This window comes from Salminus brasiliensis, chromosome 2 (genome assembly GCF_030463535.1).
Source record: "Salminus brasiliensis chromosome 2, fSalBra1.hap2, whole genome shotgun sequence".
In the NCBI taxonomy this organism is placed as follows: Eukaryota; Metazoa; Chordata; class Actinopteri; order Characiformes; family Bryconidae; genus Salminus; species Salminus brasiliensis.
The window spans coordinates 41,889,137-41,910,361 of NC_132879.1; positions in this window are offsets into that span (position 1 = coordinate 41,889,137).

A 21,225-nucleotide genomic window follows, 5' to 3' on the forward strand; every position below is an offset into this window, starting at 1 on the left:
ACAATTTCAGCTTCTTGCATTCACAGTTTGCTGCAGTATGACAAAGAAATTATTGTTATGAGACACACTATGAGACACTGAGCCAAAAAGCTTGAATGAATGAGTACATGAGTTACTTTTGAGTGCCTGTTGATGTTTAAATATAAAAATGTTGCCATTCTTCCCTCTGATCCACATAAATAGCATCTTAAAGGCTTGAATCCAAAGCCAACTGATACAGGGGAAGCACAGTTTGCGATGGTCAAATAGAAAAAAATCTTTAGGGGGTGTACAAAATAATGGAAACACCACATTTCCACAGTTTTATCAGGTTTCATCCCATATAGATGAACAGTGAAGGTTTACAAATACTAACCGCAGCCAATCTGCAGGATTTGTCAGTGTCCTCTACCTCATCCAATAGGACCATCATAAGACCACCACTGACCACATATTACCTCAGTATAGTAGTGACATCAAAATGGTCATGGTTTGTTAGCGTGTGTTGCAATGCCATAACTATATTAGGCTCATCACTCTATTAGATATACAGCATGTAACTTGTTGGTCCATTTTGTAGGTGTAGAGTAGGACAATGTAGCTTATCTGTGTGTGTGTGTGTGTGTCTGTGTGTGTGTGTGTGTGTGTGTGTGTCAGTCATCCTTTTAATTGATCCTTTTATTTGATAATTGTCTAAGTCGCAATTATAGACAAACACAATCTAAATCTAAACTAATAACACACACATTATCTTTAATTGAGCACATTTAGTTAACATCCACAATGCAGGCTAGAAAAAGTAAGTGTAACTGTTCTATCCATGCATCTCTTTAACACGTCTCCTGAAGTCTTCTGATCGTTCCTTATATTATTATAATTAGGCATGGTTTATACAAACAGTCTTTCTCAAAAGGAACAGATTTGTCTGTAATCAGGCTTAATGTGCCTTTATTTATTTAAGAAAGCACTTGTAAAGCACACTTTCAATCTTCCAATCTCCCAAATTAAAGTGAGTTTGGCTTATAAGTAAAGGTTTCCTTATTTTTTCTAGCCTGCACTGTGTGTGTTTAAGTAGTGTGCTCAATAAAAGACATAAAAAAGACAACTGTTTTGTGTTATTAATTTAGTTAGATTGTGACCAAGATACAATATGTAGTCTTCTATAATAAGGCTGACAAGAAGCTACTACTGAGCACATGCCAGACTATGTTTATAAAGTTTGAGAACATGTCAGGAGCTTTACTTATTATTCATATAGATTTTATTTTGAGACAGGAGGATGGGTTCCCCTTGGTTCATCTCAAGGTTGTTTTCCTTGTTTTCCTTCCACTGCATTAGGCTGTAACATTTCTTTTGTATAGAAACTGGAATAGGAATTCTATGAAATAAATTCTATAAATATAGTATATAGTATATAGTATGTATACATTATTCTATTTTTCTTCTTTTCCACTTTTTACTCCTAAATCTAGTGGTTTCTCATCTGTTAAAAAGGTCTCCCCATGTTACACATGATGCAACTAACATCCACCAAGCTGGGATGGTGAAGCCCAGCATGTTCTTCCTCTAAGTCTCTTGAAGCACTGCATCTATTCAGACTGCCATCAACTCAACACCACTGGACAGTCAACGCACCTGGAGGAGAACGCTGACTGTCCAATGTTATTAAGTCAGCTAACATGACACCTGCATTAACTAGCATTGCTTTGAGTGATGGGTTGAGAAAGCAAGACCAATTACGCACTCTTGGACTCTTGGCCATGCATGGCAGAGGCATTAGCCAGGGTGAAAACTGAATATATAAAAACCTGTTCGGACAAAATCTCTTTGACATCCAAGTGCTAATTCTTGACTGCACAACCATTAACATCTCTTCTAAATGTTACTGCAGCCATCTACTATTTACTTGCTTAGTTGTTTCTCATGTTTAATTTCTGGCTAAACTATATTTTCCCCTCTGCTTTAAAGTTCTAACCTAAACATAACTGTGACTCAACATTTTTTATTTCAGTTTCTGTGTAGTTAAAAAAGTTAAATTGCTAACAAATTGTTAGGGTGCCAATAAATTTAACCTTGACTGCCAGTGATGAAAGTGTGTGAGAGCAGAAAGGTGGGCTGGGAATACTGAAGGATTCATTTGGTGCAGACGGGATTTAGATAGGAGCTGCAGCCTGGCTGCATTTCCAGCACACCGGCACGCTTCATTGTCTGCTGCTGCTTTGCAGTAGCACTATCACCTCTTCTGACCCATGTTCTCTGAGGGAGAAATAAATTCTGTAGGTAGTTCAGAAAATACATCTTTAAAGGGATACTGAGACTTTTGATGTTGGTGAGGCCAGGGATATCAAGCTTCAAAGAACCAAATCCAGCTTTGACTATGTCCCAACTAAAGAAGGACAGTTCTTGCCTGAGGAACAGAGAATGACCAGCAAGAGTGTGAGTGAGAAAACTTTACCATCTGAGCTGCTGCAATCAGTAGCCATTGAGAAGAGAACATAGGGAATTCACATTGTGCCCTTTCCTATTAGTTCAAGTGCAGCTTTGTCTACCAGTCGTCATGTAGTCTACCTGGTTTTCTTTGTCAGCTTAGATTTTCACCAGGGTTGCTAAGGGGTTATCATGTATCTAATATCGACCTCCCTCCTCTGTATATATAATGTGTGTGTGCGTGTGTGTGTGTATGCTTGACCAAATGCGTTTCCTACTCATCCCTGTCTGGTGAAGGAGCACTAGGTCAGAGGAGACAGAGCTGTGATCTGGAGTAAACTCTGCAGGCATATCAGGCTGTGTTTGTTTAAACTCCCTTTGCCCCATTTCTTCAGCCGAGAGACAAAGCCTTGCTACATTCTCACTATGCCAGGTGGATATCACAGTCATTCCCAGCTTTCTAGTGACATGTGATTCTTTTGCGTTTCAATGTTTGAAATTGCAATAAGGTTTGTAGTACAAAGCGTACTATTTTCTTTTTTATCCAATATATTATTCAAGCCTTTATTAATCAGGGCTGAGTGATAATGTTTTCATGGTAAATTCCACCACACCATGCCCTTATGGTTATTGCCAGCTGTTCTGGAACACTAAACAGCTGCATTCCGTGGCTGTCCCACAAACCCATATTTGTCACTTTTCATATTGTGAATCTGGCATTTGTTCTTTACATTATGTCCAAATTTCATGAATGGACCAATAGCAATAGCATACTACCTAAAGCAGTGCTGTTGACGCCCAAATGTTTGCCTAGTCTGGGTTAATAGACCAGACGGAGCAGAGTAATACAAGATGTTAAGATGTTTTTTCACCAACAACTTCACCACACACACACACACACACTGCATAGAAGTCCCACAACATAATATAATCTCTTTGAGTGTTAAGCAGAACAATGCATTCACAGGGCTGTCTTTAATAATCTTCGCATGACACAATTACATAATCATAACCAGTAAGAAAAGCACTTTGTATCAAGCGATCCAGACCAGAGGCATCAACATGTAATTAATAGATGTGAATTATCAAACAGATGTTGGAGCTGTTGAGCCCCTTTGGCACTCTCTCTCTCTCCCTCTCTCTCCTTTTTTCCAGCGCAAGAAAACCACACATCTCCACTGCGGAGTTCATATTAATACATCATCCCCTTTATCAAAGAGCATATGCTAAATCCAAGTGTGAACCCCGGAGAACTTCATGGAGCCTTTGATAGCTCCCCACCTGCTGAATGAGTTTTTTCCACTCACCCATTTTACACAATTTAAGGTATGCACTGTGGCTCTTCCTTGTGCTGTCTGGAGCTTTCTTCCCCCCCCCCCCCCCCGCCTTTGTTCCATCATGTACACAAGGGGAAAACACTGAAATCCTTCTTTTCCTTTCGTACCTCCCTACCACCACCACCCCAGAGTCATTACACTGCTGTTCCTTGTTGTGCAATAAGAGAGGTGTGTTTGTCTGTGGGTCTGAGCAATGACATCATACTTCCCCTTAGCCCGGCCTGTGTGCGTATGTGCGTGCACGTGACTGTGTGCCGTGTATGTGTGCGGTGTGCACGCGCAGTCTATGGGAGTGGACAGGGATTTGAAATCTTGCAGTATCTCTGACATTATTGCAGACAGAGCTGGTGTTTTTGAGAGCTGTTTCAAGCAACACTGTCAGCTCTTGCAGCTGCTAATGATATTTTTAATGAGGATACTGGGGCAATTTTCTCTGTCAGTTCATTATAGGCCTACCTTTCCTCAGAAAATGTTTGCTTTGTAATGGAAACTGTGTCTGTCCGTCGGGATTTGGTTTTAAGTTAATGAGTCCTAAACAAGCAGTTTTGAAATGAGAAGTCCTATCACAACCACTTCATGGGAATGCTACAAAATCCTACAGGCAATATGAGCTCTCAGCTTTGCAGAGTCATTCTATATTTAGAAAATCACTGGTTAAGGCCATGTTCACAAAGACATTAATCAAAAACACACTTCTTGCCATTGATTCCATGCAGAACAATAAGATGTCAAATAACAGACACCAACCTATGGCAAGGTATGACAGTTGTGCTCTTCTCTCTGCTAAAAGCATTCTTTGAAAGCAAGTTTGAAAGCTATTTTGTTGGAGCATATGCTGACACACCCATGCATCTGTCCATAGGAGCCAGTCTGGGGAGACAAAGTCAAATCATTGCTGTCAGCGCATAACCCATACTGCATAACCCATCTTTAAGAATTTAAAGAACAGTTCACATCCATAGCTGCAAAAACATATGTAAAACGAATAGGAACAGCTTACATGCTGAGCATTTCATTCCATCTATCTTATATCTGCCTAAAGACACATAAGAACATCTCACAGTAAGGGCTGTTTGTTCACCTCTAAAGATCTATAGGAGCTCACACTAAAAGCTGTCCAATCACTCTCAAAGAGCTTACACACCATCTCTAGCAATCAGTCTAAAGATCTAAAAGAACAGCACACCCCTGGAACTGCACAGTCCACCTTGAAAGATGTACAGGACCAACTCACATCCAGAGCTGTACAGTTAATCTGAAAAGATCCAATCCAAAGATTTAGAAAAATAGCTCATGCCCAGAACTGCACATTCCATCTCTTAAGATGTACAGGATCAGCTCACACCCAGGGTTATAAGATGAATGCTAAAGACCTATAAGAAAAAAGCTCACAACTCGAAGCTGAACAGTCTGTCACTGTGCATACTCATATCTATAACATCAATGAGAAAGGCACTGTCTACAACTTTTTATTTATTTATTGATTGATTGATTTATTATTAATATTTTTTTACTGGATACCAAAATGTCTTGTTCCTGCTCTCTTATTACCAGACATCTTTACAAGCATAAAAAACCTGAATTAAGTCCCAGTGCAATTTTAAAAAGGTGATTTTCAGAGTCAAGGTTAAATTTTTTTTTATTTATGTATCATTATTATGTATGTATTTGTTTAACTAATTTAATATTTATTTAAATTTGTTTGTTGAATACTTACCCAACAAATGAAACTCATAAATGGCTTAAAGAAAAACTATAAGTGCTTGTTTATGACATATTTATTAATCAGCACATGTTGAGTTAGTAAACACTCATTAAAAAGAGAAATTCATCAAATTCTTCTTTACCAACTCTGAAATTCCTGATCAAGTGTGAGTGTGATAAATCACATCAGCTATTCATTTCAGTGTTACTGTGCTTTGTTAAAGCATGAGTATACTGATAAATCAGCTACTTTTCTCAGTGTTATCTAGGTGTTGCTGAGCTCTTTTGGGAGAACTTTGCACTGAACAGTTTCCACAGTAGTTGACATTATCACCAGTGATGGGTTCAGCATTGGTGTTGTACTGTATAAAATATTAAATACCTGAGCATATAAGTTGTATGTGGGTCTCTTCTGTGAATTTACCAAACTGTCTACCACTTTTGCAGAGTACATATGACAGGTGGCTTAATGCTCAGCGGATTGTGTGAGCAGTAGTGGAGTAAAGAGGAGAGATGTGAAAATGAATTTTTTAAGGGGAAAGGGTCCACCGTAATTCCATTGCTGACCAGATATTGTTGGGCATTAGACCATTGTGGCATTGTAATATGTACTGCATAATGTGTATTCCATTACAGTACATAAACAAAGATTTTGCAAGTTCAGCCCATGCACTCAGCATATGATGATTTGGGAGGAAACTGAAGAGATGGGAGAAAACTTTGGGCTGGAATTTAGGCAGCTTCTACTTGTGATAGGAAGCCCTCCCTCCCCCCTCTTTCTGATAAGGAATGAGAGATGACAGAGTTCAAAACGGAGGAGATGGGGTGATGGAGGGTTGTGAAAACTTTGTCATAGGCACACAAACAAGGTAGAGATGGTATTCATAGGATGTTAGATTGGAAAGAGAGGCTTCAGGCATGTTCCTCCTCCCAATTATTTCATCACATCACAAAATCAAGATACGTTCAGAATATATTTTAAATACATTTAGAACACATTCAAATCCAGGTTTTTTCATGAGACATAAAAGAACAAATACATAAAGGACACCGCTGACCAATAACAATGTGGAACAGTCTGAATTAAATAAAAAACAGAAGCATTTTCATCTGTATCATCAATATGTATTCTACATGTATTTAAAATATATATTTAAATTGTGTATCAACAGATGAGCTACAACAACTATTGCCAGTAATTGGACACCTTCCAAGTGCACTTACATAAAGATGTACCTGATAAACCTGCAACCCAGTGTGTATTAAAATTCTCCAAATTAGAACATTGTGTGCTCTCCAGAAACATCATGTTCAAACGTGCCCTAGAAATGAAATGTTCACAAATGCAGAATTTGAGTCTCGTTTGAACACTGAAAGCTGCTGCGATGCTTCTGTGGGCATTATATCATTCCATATGTATGTAAGCCTGTCCCTCCATTTCAGTATCAAACCATGCGATTCATTTTGGTCTCGTAAACACCGGCTTTCACTGTGAATCCTCTGATAACTGCTAAGCAATGGCATATCATGCAGATCAAGCCCCAGTCCCACAGAGGAATACTAATGCAGCTCCAGCGAGAGGGCCCTGTCATACCTCAGCTCCTCCACTGCAAGCATTTGCAGTAGCGAGACAAGACATATAGAAGAGCATGAATGATTTGCAGAGCATGACAGAGTACCATAACAAGACCCTGAAGTGTAGACTATTGGTGTGAGCCCCATCACCATACCCACGTCTCAACAGAAACTCCAAAGAGTCTGATCTGAGCACTTTAACCCGTGGTCTCAGAATAAACCTATTCATATTGCATGACCTGGTAATACACTGTGTAAAAAGTCTCCATGCGATGTACAGGCATCAATATTAAATGAAGCTTGAGGTGTGTTTGGTACTCTTTCGCTGAGATACAGCAGTACAAGAGTCCACTAAAAGATCTATTAGTCAATGTGTCCAAAATTGTCACATGAAGACCCTGAATACAAACATTGGTGGCATAGTTAAGACCTATATTGCTTTGGCTCCCTAAAATGAAAAAAACCCATTTGGTATAGGTATAGTTATTTAAAATTTGTTTAATATTTGGCTACAATTCAAGAAGTTATTAAAACCTGGTATCAGTACTGGGCCAATATCAACAGGAAATGCTGGATCAGTTACTAAGTGAAATACCACACCAATTTCTTTTGGTGTAACATAAAGTGAAGTCATGTGTAATGTAATACACGAATAGCTGGATGAATGTTAAATAATATTAGAATTACAAATGTGTCTTAGCATAGTAAGATATTTGAGCAATTTGAAAATGGTACTAATTGAAGGCCATCTTGATTTTGTGTGCCAACTAAACATAGAGTAGCATATGCATCTTTAACCAAGTATAACCAGGTCTGGAGAGACATCATTGGATAATAGAATCTGAGTAAAGTAATTTGGGAGCACCCAAACAAACTAATTAAAAAAGATCCTATCACCAAAAAGCCTACATTAACTGCACTTGTTTACCCTTAAAGCAAAAGTGAATTGTGGGGGTTTGCGGATTTAGAGACCTTTCTGGCAAGAACGTGTAATTGCACAGAGCATGCAGAGGAGTACTTTTAAACATGCAAGGTGATGCAGTCTCCATTCAGAGTGGAGAAATCTAATCATTGCAAGTTTGTGTTTACTCAGTCAGTGGAACAGTTCGGAGTGTATTCTGAGAGAACTCAGTCAAAACTTAGTGAAGGAAAGATTTTCAGAAGATGAATTCAGAAAATGATATACTGTTGTTCTTATCAGCATAAATATTGTGTTTAGGTTTTAAACCATTTAAATACCTGTAAAAACCTGTATCTACAGTAGTGACCTTTTAGTTAAATATAAGTGTCATAGAACTAATTCTGATTAATGTAAATAACTTGTCATGTGAAATGTAAGTATATAGTTTTTGCTCATATATGCTCAATTACGTCCAACAGGCATAGAAGACTAAATACACACAAACACAAACACTGACACAACACAAAATAAACTTAGCAAAATAGTAAGGAAATTTTTGTTGTAAAAAAATTGTTGTAACAATACTTCCTGGCAATAAATCTTATATGGTTGGAAATCCTGTTAATTTCTCTTTTAAATGGTACCACATTTGTAAGAAACGTGCATTTGTGGGATGAGCAGTAGAGCTGAATATGCTCCCATGAAACATTATCCAAATCCTCTCTGCCATTGCAAAAATAGTTTATTTTGCTGTTGCTATTGACACTTGTTTTGAGCTTTTGATACCCCCAGGTGCTGCCAATCAGTGGCCTGATTCCACCAAACGAGTCAATGGAAGAATAAGCTGTTTGGCAATGGCAGAGAGGATCTGGCAATTTTTTCATGGGTGCAACCCACATACTACATTTAAAAGGGAAATTAAGAGGCTTTCCAACAGTATAAGATTTATTGCCAAGAAGCATTGTTACAACAAAAAAATAATCTACCAAACACACATTTCCTTACTTTTTGTGCTAAGTTTAGATCAGAGTGTCATGAGACACCATCTAATTTATATCCACCTCACCTCCACCTTCAAACAAAGAGGACCTATATCCGTGGTGCTAAATTTAAAACAGCCACCCAAACGTCCATACATCTGCTTTTCTCGTTTGGTGAAGGGAAAACCAGCACCAGATCATCCTTACCCAGTGAAATGGCTAGGTTATGAAGCTTGGGTGAAGCAGGCGCATCAGGTGCTTTTGAGACTCTTCAGTAGGTTTGCGTTTAGGCTAACGTCATACATATTAGCCTCACAAACACCCGCCGCATCATTTTCACCAGGTCTGGGTGAGGATGATCTGGTGTTGGTTTTCCCTCCACAGAAGAGTAAGACATATGGACATTTAGGTGGATGTCTTAATTTTAGTGCTTGCAACCACAGACGCAGGTCCTCTTCTTTTGATATGGTGCCACTCACTCAAATCTTTGTTAGCTCTGCTCTACATGACACTAAAGTTCCTGTTGGAATGTTGGGATTTACATAGTGAGCTAATTTATGATCAGTATCCTCAGCAGTAACCTACTTCAGACTGCATTCACTTTAAATTTGATTCAACCACAAAGTCAGTCAGGTGTCTGTTTAGGTGGTCGCATAGGTTGTGTTTACAAAATGACAGTTGCTATACAGGTACCTAATACAGCAAAACCTGTACAACACTGTAACGCATGTGCACACAAAATCCCCAACAATGATAACCTGGTTTATTAGCAAAATCATTAAAACACATGTCGTACCTGTTCAGCAAGAGAAAGCCAACTCAGCATCATTTTCAATCATTTTAGGTCATGGAGCTCTTGCCTAGCCAGTGTTTATCCTGGTTTTAACCAGGACTCTGTCATGCTCTCTTTTGGCTTGCCAGCTTTCTGGAGGTTTAATTCATCATTTCTTTGCTCCACAACAAGCAAATGGTGCCAGACCCTCGTTCAGAGGCTGTGCATGTGGCTAAAGTAGAACTTTAATAAAACTCCAGTGAAAACCTACCAGACCACTCTGTCTTTAGAATTGTTTACAATTAGATGTTGTAGAGATGGACAGGTAGGCACACTAATATCATTTATTAGAATATGTATTAAAAAAAAAAAAAAAAAAAAAAAAAAAAAATATATATATATATATATATATATATATATATATATATATACGCACACACACACACACACTCACATATATATATATAAATAAGAAAAAATGCTAATATGCTAAAGCTGTTACTAGGTTTGAAAACTGATACTGCTCATTACATTTGAAGAGCTGAGCAGTAGGGAGGACTTTCAACCACATATGGCTCTGCATAGCTTCCTGAGAATGACACTCAGCCCATTCCACATGCCCATCAAACCCACAGTAATCAAAATACTATTACTCCAACTCAGCAGCTCTGGGGATAAAATCTTTTCCCCAGTGATGCTCTCACTGATTTGATTCCATTTTACAATGTATCTCCATAACAGCAGCTTCATTATAGCACTCATCCACCTGTTATCTGGGCAGCAGGAGTGATACCCTGCTCTCATCCTTTGTCATAGAGATGGCAGCACTAGCTGAACAGACTGCTGTAATCTTACACCGTATTTATGGAGCCACTCCATTTCTGAGACTTACCTTATTGGCACAAAATTCACAAAAGCCAGCACTTGTGTGGCTCTCTAGAATTTGCTTCATCTATTAACATGAGTAAAAATTGATTAATTAAATTCACTAAATTGTTCTTTGACTCATTTTTGATCATATATTGCAAAAAAGTTATAGCAAGATAGCACATCTAAATCAACAGTTACAATGTTAAGCCGTCTTGGGAAAGAAGCTACGAGTTTGGCACACTTTTTTGCCCATTCCTCTTATCCTTGCAAGCTCTGTCAAGTTGGAAGGGGGGTGTTGGAAAACAATCACTTTCAGCTTCTTCCACAGATGTTCGATTGGATTCAGGTCTGGGCTCTGGCTGAGCCCCTCACATTAACAGAGTTTATCTGAAGCCACTTTTTTTTGTCTCTTGGCTGTGTTCTTCGGGCCGTTGTCATGTTGGAAGGTACACCTCTGCACCAGTCTGAGGTCCAGAAGGTTTTCTTCAAGGATCTTGGTTTACTTCTATTTCACTCTAGCTGGGCTAGTCACCCGGTCCCACTGCACTGTAGGGATGGCATTAGCTTCAATTCTCATGGTTTGAGAGTCCTTTAAGTGCCTTTTGGCATACTCCAAGCAGGCTGTCATGTTCCTTTTACTAAGGAGCTACTTCCGTCTGGCCAAAATTGTGATTTGTGAAGTACTGCCTGGATGGTTGATCTACTGAAGGGCTCTCCCATCACCACAAGGATACACTGGAGCTTTGTCAAAGTGACCCTTGTGTTCCTGCTCACCTCTCTGGCCAAGGCCTGCCTTCCTTAGGTGGATTCTAGGTGGTTCCAAACTTCTTCCATTTACAATTGGTGGTGGCCACTTTGCTCTTTGGGACCAGTAAAGCTGCAGCAGATTTTCTGTACCCTCCGCCAGATCTATGCCTTGATACAATCCTGTTTCTGAAGTCTGCAGATAATTCTTTTGACCCCATGGTTTGGAGTTGGCTTTGACATGCACTGTGGGACCTTATATAGGCATGTGCTGGCAATCCTCAGTCATGTCTAATCAATTGAATTTACAACAGGTTGACTCCAATTAGGTTGTAGAAACATTTCAAGCAATATCAGTGGAAACAAACAGCACCTCAGCTCACGTCTGGGTGTGTACACTTGTGTACATTTTAATTTATTTAATTTAGAATGTTAATAAATTAGCATATGTCTAAAAACAGTCAGTGTGAGCTATTTTGTGAAGAGTTTTGTGACAGAAAATGAAGTCTTTATGTAGAATAGGTCTGTAACATAAAAGAAAAAAAAACATGGCAAATGGCGAAGGAGGTGTGCAAAATTTCTGGCTTGCAGACTTTAGAGAGGCTGGCTGGACTGCTTATTAGCCAATCTGAGATCATGCAGAATATAAGATCAAAATCCATGATCCCTGCTTGTTTGTTTGTTTGTTACGTAATGCGCCTCACAGGTTTTGACTGGGATTTGAATTAAATTCATATAGCTGTCATTTATTTATAGTCATTTTGCAATCTGGTGTCCAATCCAGAAATATGGATTCTCCTATTGAGTCTTGGTCCCTCAGTGTTTTTCCTCCTACTTTGCTTGATTCCTCTCAGTGGTTCTTCTTTATGCTTTTATAGAGTTTTCCCTTGAATCTTGGTTGTGTTGTTAGAATGTTTTTCCTGTTCAATCTTGGTTCCACTTAGTGGCTATTGTTCATGCTTTTAGGTGGGGGATTTTGGTTCCTCTCTGTGGTTATTTCTTGTGTTTTCAGAAAGCTGTTCATGTTGAGTGTTGGTTCATCTCAGTAGTTATTCCTTGTGCTTTTAGTGACTTTTAATTTAGAATATTGGTTGTGTTTGGGTTTATTCACTGAGCTTTAAGTGAGTTTTTTTCTTTTTGAATCTTGATTCCTCTTACAGGTTCTTTTTTCTTTCTTTAGGGAGTTTTTCCTCTTTAAGTCTTGGTTCCTTTCAGTGCTTATTCATGAGAGTAACTGCTGTTCTTTCTAGTAGTAACTGCTGTTTTTCCTGGGAGTAACTGCTGTTCTTCCTGGGAGTAACTGCTGTTCTTCCTAGGAGTAACTGCCGTTTTTCCTGGGAGTAACTGCTGTTCTTCCTGGGAGTAACTGCCGTTCTTCCTGGGAGTAACTGCTGTTTTTCCTGGGAGTAACTGCTGTTTTTCCTGGGAGTAACTGCTGTTTTTCCTGGGAGTAACTGCTGTTTTTTTCCTGGGAGTAACTGCTGTTTTTCCTGGGAGTAACTGCTGTTTTTCCTGGGAGTAACTGCTGTTTTTTTCCTGGGAGTAACTGCTGTTTTTCCTGGGAGTAACTGCTGTTTTTTTCCTGGGAGTAACTGCTGTTTTTTTCCTGGGAGTAACTGCTGTTTTTCCTGGGAGTAACTGCTGTTTTTCCTGGGAGTAACTGCTGTTTTTTTCCTGGGAGTAACTGCTGTTTTTCCTGGGAGTAACTGCTGTTTTTCCTGGGAGTAACTGCTGTTTTTTTCCTGGGAGTAACTGCTGTTTTTCCTGGGAGTAACTGCTGTTTTTTTCCTGGGAGTAACTGCTGTTTTTTTCCTGGGAGTAACTGCTGTTTTTTTCCTGGGAGTAACTGCTGTTTTTTTCCTGGGAGTAACTGCTGTTTTTCCTGGGAGTAACTGCTGTTTTTTTCCTGGGAGTAACTGCTGTTTTTTTCCTGGGAGTAACTGCTGTTTTTCCTGGGAGTAACTGCTGTTTTCCTGGGAGTAACTGTTGTTTTCCTGGGTGTAACTGCTTGTGTCCTTGTGGTCTTAGTCTTAGTTCCTCTCTGTAGTTCTTCCTAGTTCTTTTAAGGAACTTTTCCTTTTGAATCTTGGTTCCTCTCAGTAGTAGGAGCTTTTTATTGTCAGTCTTTGTTCTTTTTTGAGGAGTCCCCCCACCCCCTGCCTGGTGGGGAACTGTGTGTGTCATTTCATTTTGTTTTATGTTGAGTGTGTTATTCCATTGCTATTGTGAAATGTGATTGTGCCTGAGAAAGATGCTATATAAGTAGACACTATATAAAAATAATAAATATGTGTATTATTTTTGTTATTAATGCGTGTGCAGCATGTTCATTTAGCTTGCCATGTGGGCTCGGCGCTGGTAATAGCTGCGGCTGATGAAGCTCCTATTTAAAGTGATTCTTAATTACCTTACTGGTAAAGCCAGGAGTGTGTGGTCTATGGATGAAGGAGACTGAAATAGTGACCAGAGTATGTGGAGACTAAAATAAGACTCATAATGCAGAGCAATGCCTCTGCCTTCTCTCCGTATAACTCTCTCTCTCTCCCTCCCCGTGTGTGAATAAGAATGAAGAGATGAAGAGTGAGCATATGGTGCTGCTCAAAGCTTGGCTTCAGCCCTGTTGGACTGCCTGGGTTCGGTGCTCCCTTGGTACTGTGTGGGGCACACGCGACTTCTTCAAGTACTACAGCGCAGCTCAGCTATGCAGAAAATGTCAAGAATGCAGAGTTGTTTACTGATATATTGCTGTGAATGGCTCACATGTCTTCTATGTACTCACCTCTTACGTAACATTAAACAGCAACACAAACATGTAATTGCGAGCACTGAAAATATGTCTACATAATTCACTGATAACATTAACTTGACTAGCAGCACACTGCTGGCGGGGGTAGAACTTGCCTGTTTTGCTTTAGTGCAAGCAAAAAAAGAACCGATGGACATGGGCAGACACCCAGGGTAGCATCTTGCAGGGGGGCGTCATGGAGCGCCCACGCAAAATAATTCGGAATGGTGAAATTTGCTCTTCATGTCAATGATATTATCATATGATGGTGTGGGTCAATTAACTAAAGCATACATCCTGAATAGAGCTACAAAACGACTGTACCGCGTCCACCTGTCCTTTAGAATTTGTACATGTGAGTCAAACTTCCGTACTTCTGTAAAATCCATACAACCAAGTTTACTAGTTTAAAATTACAGTATCTTGTACTGAGAATTGTGTTAGATCTCCCTGATAAGTACAAGATGGAAAGGGGATGTCAGTTACAGCCCCATCCTCATGTCTGCCCTAGTGTCTGCAGTTATTTGTGTCTCAGTTAACATTACCTGGCCATGCACTAGTCTACATGTTCTGTGTTTCCTCTTGTTTTCCGCCTTCTCCTTGTTGTATCCAGGTGTTATCAGTACCAAGCTCTGCCCCTCTTGTTACCATTGCCAGGTGTTCAATGTCCTGACTCTGAAGCCTTTTGTTTCAGTCAGTCTTTGCTGAGCCTTGAGTGTTTGCTTGTGTGTCTGCTGTGTATGATATCCTCATGCTTGTGGACACCCTGCCTGTGCATGCCTCTTGTTTTATTGTGATAAAGTGAGTTTTGCAACCTCAAGCAACCTCACAATCTATGACATCAGTGGAAGCCTAATGTTGTATAGTACTAATGCAATTAGTCAAATCAGCCATAAATCTTTTCCAATATCTTAATAAAAAAAAAGGGGGGGGGGGGGGATTGGAAAGTTGCGTTCAACCTGGGCCTACCTAGTTTCACGCCTGAAACATCACAATGCTACATTTGTACATTTTTGACGTACAAGTGGTATTGGCCAGTAAAGAGTAAAAAGCACTGGTCACTTTGGACAGCTAACTTTAGGTAGCTAATATACCAGCCAGCATCTCACCACTTGGTGACATAAATAATGTGAATGTGCATCTACATGTGCAGTACATGATTGCACGTGTTTGCCACCATCACAACACACTAACTTTAACTACGATAACTGCAGCTAGTGAACTACATGGACAAATCAGTATGAAAATCAGTTTACATCACAAAAAATATGATTATACCTGCATACTAGGATACCCCTGGCTGGCCCACTATGACACCATTTTCTCATGGTAACTAGGAAGTGTTATTCAACAGAGTGAACTGTGTAAGAAGAAGTGCATGTCTACTCCATCTTCGACCTCCTCCTTTAAAACCACAACATGAAGATAAACACTCACATTCTATGGGCTTACTTAGAATTAGCTTATGTATTTAGAAAGAAAAAAGCCACAAAACTGCCACCATACAGATTATGGGGCTGTGTTCTTAATCTATTGCCCAACTCATCTCTCCTGAGAGGAAAGACTAGTGTTTTGCTTGCCTCATCGTCTATGGCTTCCACTTTGCTTCTCCGCCTTCTGCATTTCTCTCTTTCCCCTTTTTTCCTGCCTTGAGTTTGTTTACCTTCTGTCTAATAGTACCTGCTTTTGGATTCAGCGTTCCCCTGCCCTGTGTGACACTTACCATAATTATCACAATTTACCATAATGAATCAAAGTCTTCAGACACAGCTAGAAGAAACAGATCCTCTAACGAACAGCTGTGGAGGTGGGTGGTTAGAACCTTGTGCTGTGAGGCAATTGGTGGAGTCATACCTTTCTGGACTGCAGACATATCCTTGTGATTATTTTTCATTTCCAGATTAGGTGTTAGGGACGCTTTTAAGACCAGTATAGTTAATAATGCAGGTGGTGTGCTTTATGTTGTTGAGAGATCATCTGGTGAAATTCATCCCAAGGATTTGTAATGACAGCTTGCAGAAACCATGATACTCAAGGCCTAGACAGATTATCTTCATCGTTAATTTTTCAAATGGATTAAAAAATCATGACAGAATGGTGTGCTGGTTCAGATTTAGAATATATATAGTCCAGTCTCCAGACTAAAACAGGCTAAGAATAAGGAAATGGCTAAGGGTAAGGGTATGGCTTAGATGCCAAAAATGATTACTGAAAAATGATACCAACAAAATACAAAACAACATATTTATTTATTATGGATAGGTGGCATTTCCAACATAAAGAAATACATTAATCTGTGCTATAAAGGCAGTAGTTGTACTGTAAATGTGTTATTATTAATAAAGAGACCTGGTCATTTAACCGTTTTTTTTATTTTACACTTGTGGAAGTAAAGCAAATTTTTTCATGAAGCATTGCAACAGGCCTACAGTTACTAAGTTATGGTGATGTGTTATTAGAAGAAAAACTACTTCATACCACTGGCAATTCACTGCACATGACCCTAAGGTTCTCATGTGCTGACCATTTCATATTCGTATAAACTCCCTCAAAGTCTTGAATGTGGGGGCAGTTAAACCACATTCTTTGGATAGATAAAGCTCTATGCACAAGTTTGTGATTCAGAACTATTCATCCAACATTCAACAATAATTATTTCATGCTCTCAGCAGTGCTCCAAGATTAGTGTAAAGTCTTACCAGAAAAGTATTTGGGGGGGAAGGGTGCAAATTCTTTAATGATTCCCTTGATGTTGGAAGAAATATTGGATGAGCAGCAGCCAATATGTATACTATTTGTCCAAACGTTGGACATACAGTGCATATACACTAAATGTTGTCAAACCTTTCCTGCATTTTGAGGTAGTAGAGGTAGATCTAATCTTTACCTCTCCCTGGGCTTCTGCATGACACATGTATAATCTGTGAAATAAAAAGGTTCCCTCCAGCCATTACAGTAATTAGATATCATCTGCAAAAAAGGCAAGCATGAACTATAATTTAAAATAATTGAGCTTCTTTGAAGACTTGAATATATTACTTACTGCTACTAGCAAACACATTTTAGCATCTTGTTCTCTGAAACTGTGGTTTTCTAGAGATGCCAAATGCAATATTCATTAGTATGAAAGACATTAGCTTTAGTTTTTATACTCCAGGCTTTGCTCTAAAAATTAAGAATTAATAATAAGGTGAATTATGAAACAAAAGGACATTTAATAGAATTCTTTCATTTTGTTTTCCAAATATGCCATCCTAATCATCTGGAATTAAAAACCACAAGTTGTCCACTCTTAGTGATTAAGGCATAAGAAGATATTAATAATAATAATAATAATAATAATAAAACTCATCTGTCTGTACTTTGAATTTGCAACCTCCTCAGTTATCACAAGCTCATAAGGAAAAATAATCATTGTGTTCATTATTAAGAAGTGTTCTTCCTGATAGCTGGTCCAAGTGTGTGAGGAAGAGAAAAAGATGAGTGGGAGGATTTGAGTGCTGGTCTGAGGGTCAAATTCATTTCAGCACAAGAGACTCAGTATCCTTACTTGCTGTAGCCATCTTTCAGGTCACTGATGATGTGTTCTACCGCAGTAGGTTCAAGATCACTTTCAACAGCTAAGTAGCACTACACAGACACACATCTCTTGTTGTGTTGTTATATTGTGAGCTAACACATTAAGTTGCAAAATTAGAAATACATTTCCCTACTGTCTACATGCCCTCTAACAAGCCGCGTTTTAATTTGGACTATATTTCCAGAAGTATCTGCACCTCTTTCAAATAGTGAAGTTTAGGTGCACCTATTGCTTTAAAGTCAGGATAGTGTTTTAAGAAAAGCACTGTGAATAGAATTGGTCTAATTGGAGAAGCTACACATGAGCGTATGGACACCATGCTCAAGCCATGTGTTAGCTATATGGTTATGATGCTCCCATCATTTGTGTTGTGGAGCTGTGAAACTACATTCTCTGGAGTGATGGAGCTCTATCAAATACCTTTTGGGATGAGTTGGAGTGCAGTGATTCATCCTACATCAGTATCTTACATCATTAATGCTCTTGTGGCTAAATGCAGTCCAATTCACACAGACATTTTCTAAGAATTAGCCAAGAACAGGGGCTGTTACTGTCACATTTTAAGTGTGTGCATAACTGATGGTTATTGTTGTCATCATATATTAGGCTTTCAATGAGATCTTCAAACAACTTCATGGGTTGAGTATACAGCAAACATATTCAATAGAAAGGAATTTGTGTCCAATTGTTTTGTGCCCATGTTTCCACAATCTAGCTGATGGTTTGAAGTTAGGTTCTTACTTCTGAGGTAGCCCTCCTTCTTCATTATTCCATTTCCTGCTACCACTACCATGCTTAACAGTTGGTACTGTGTCATTGGGGTTGAATGCCTCACCTTTACTCCTCTTAACATACTTCTATTCATTGTGGTCAAATATCTCAATCTTTGAGCTGGCTGTGCATATAATGTTTGAATATGTTTAAACCCTGTATGTATAAATGTGTTGATTTTTATCAAATTAAAATCTGTCTTTATAACAGATTAACAGATTATTACAAAGTAATGTCAATTACATAAAAATATCAAATGTGAAAAAAATGATTGCATCAATATTAATCCCCTTGTGTCTGACTCAGTTCAACAGAGCTTGAGCAGTTTTGCAAAAAGCAATGGAGTAATTATGTAATGTATTTAGTACATTCTATGTTTAGAGGGATCTATTTTAAGCACTTTTGGAAGTGGCTCTGGATTGCCTTAAATGTAAATATAAATGCAAATAAGTAAAATTGCAGTGTCCATATGTGCAAACCTAATTGAAACTCATTCACACAGACACGGCCAAAGGTACATTTACTAAATATTCACTTGAGGGGGTGGATATTTATGCAATCTCTTATTTAACATTTTCTATTTTTATGTAATTACACTATGTTTTAGAAATCTGTTCTTATTATTACCATCTGCCAAATATTGAGTTGCTAGTTGAGTGCCACCTCAACAAATCTGACCATTGAAGCAATATACATCTGAAGGTGTCTTATGGTGTCTGGCATCTTAACATTAACAGCAGATCCTTGAAATCTATGGATAGCATCAATGAGCTTTAGGTGTCAATGACCTTGTTGTCGGTTCACTGGTTGTCCTTTTTTTGAAGTACTATTGGTAGGTAATGACTGATTTGGGGATTATCTTACCCAGTCATCTATCACAATTTGGTTCTTGTCAAAGTGGTTCAGATCCTTATGTTTGCATCACTTTCAAGAACTGTTCACTTGCTGCCTAATCCACCATTGGCAAATGCCATTAGCAGATGCCGCTAACGATATGCCTATTCAGTGTATATATATATATATATATATATATATATATATATATATATATATATATATATATATATATATATATATATAAAGCTTACAACTTAAGCAGTAATTTCTACTCATGTGAACTTACCACTGCTCTGCTCACCATGTGTAATGTGTTGCATTATTACTGCTAGATAAGCACCTCCACCCTAATGAAACATTGTATTCATGTCTCTCTCTTTGTCTGTTGTCGGTACATTTTCCAATAACTGAAGGATATCACTTCCCAGACACCAACTGTCTGTGTTGTCAGAACATGTCGCAGTCAGACGCAGCCAACCAGTGAACCAGTCAAGGACGGCCATCTCGAGTTGCACCAGGCATATGTGGTGAAATCTCTCGGAGTCCCTGCAGAGAAGGCCGTTCGCTAATGCTGCCACTATGCAGCCGTAATCAATATACACACCGGGAGAGCAAGGGTAGACACAGCACACTCCGATTGGCTTTGGCCACATGGCTCAGTGCCTCTGCAGCCAGCATCTGGAATTAAATACGGCTTACTTTTCCCCCCTTATTTTGTGCATGGCCACATGAGGATCAGACTTAGCTTAGTCTGGCATAAGGATCATGTTGATATCAATCTCTATTCTTCAGCTGATCTCCATGAAAAGCCACATATTCAGTGAGTGGGAATCTGATCTGCAGATTTGTGGTATTCTCACCCATGGGCCATGGCATGTGACCCTGTGCTTATTGACTGAATCACAGAAAGCAGACACGAGCTGCTTACCCTAAACAGCAAGCCTATTCATTTAGCAGGGGTCCCAGGCATCACACGGCAGCCTAATTTGATGAAAATCCTCACACTGTGCTCAGTTCAGAGGCAAGCCAATCGGAGAAGCCCTCTTCAGGGTGCTTGCCCATTGCTTTTGCACTCGATTCAGCGCATTTCAAAGAGTAGGTTGGCTACAAGTGTGAATGCTGGGAGATTGGAAAGTAGTCCTAGAGAAGCTGTTCTCCACTGGCAGCTTTCTGGAGCATTAGGGGCTTTTAAAGTCTCTGTGCTCCACTGGCCTCATGAATAAAACCATGACATTTCTGTTTAAAGCTCCAGATTGGGAGTGTTCAGCAATCTCTTTTGAACTGGGGAGTAGTGCACGGGAGCAGTCAGGGTTTGTAAAAGATACAGTCTATCTCCACAGAGTATCAAGAGTTGAAATGCTTCGGAATAAGGAGTTTACTTATTCAATGCTTTTATTGGTTCCTTTTAAATGTATTCTGAGCCAAAGAAAAATTCATTGGAAAAATCTGCAATCTTCGAAACTAAATTAGTGAATCCATCAAAAACCTGGTGAGAAGTGCACTGGTGGACCTGGCTCAGCTTTTTGTTTAGCTGAGCATGGCTCTAAGCTGTGTTATTATCCAAGCACTATGGAACAACGTGTTACTCATGGGAGGACATGCAGCCCCCACACACCATACATTACCATGGGATGGGAAACAGTTCGGTACAGGTCAGAGAGTATTTATAGAACACAGTCTGGAGTGAAGCAGCCTCAGAATGCCTACATTTGCACCAGCCTGAGAGTGCAGCTTGTATATGTCAATGGAATGAATAATACAACTATTAATCCATAATGGCTTCCTGTCCTCCTCTCTTTGACATTTACGTTTATTCATAAATCAAGAGTGACTCAGAAAATGGGCAAACAGTAAGGGTTAGGTGATACAAAGTACACAGTGGTAGTAGACAGGTTCATTACCTCAGAGAAGAGGTAGTGTCCTAGTGAAGCTTAAGTACTGTCTAGCTAAACAGTAATAATTA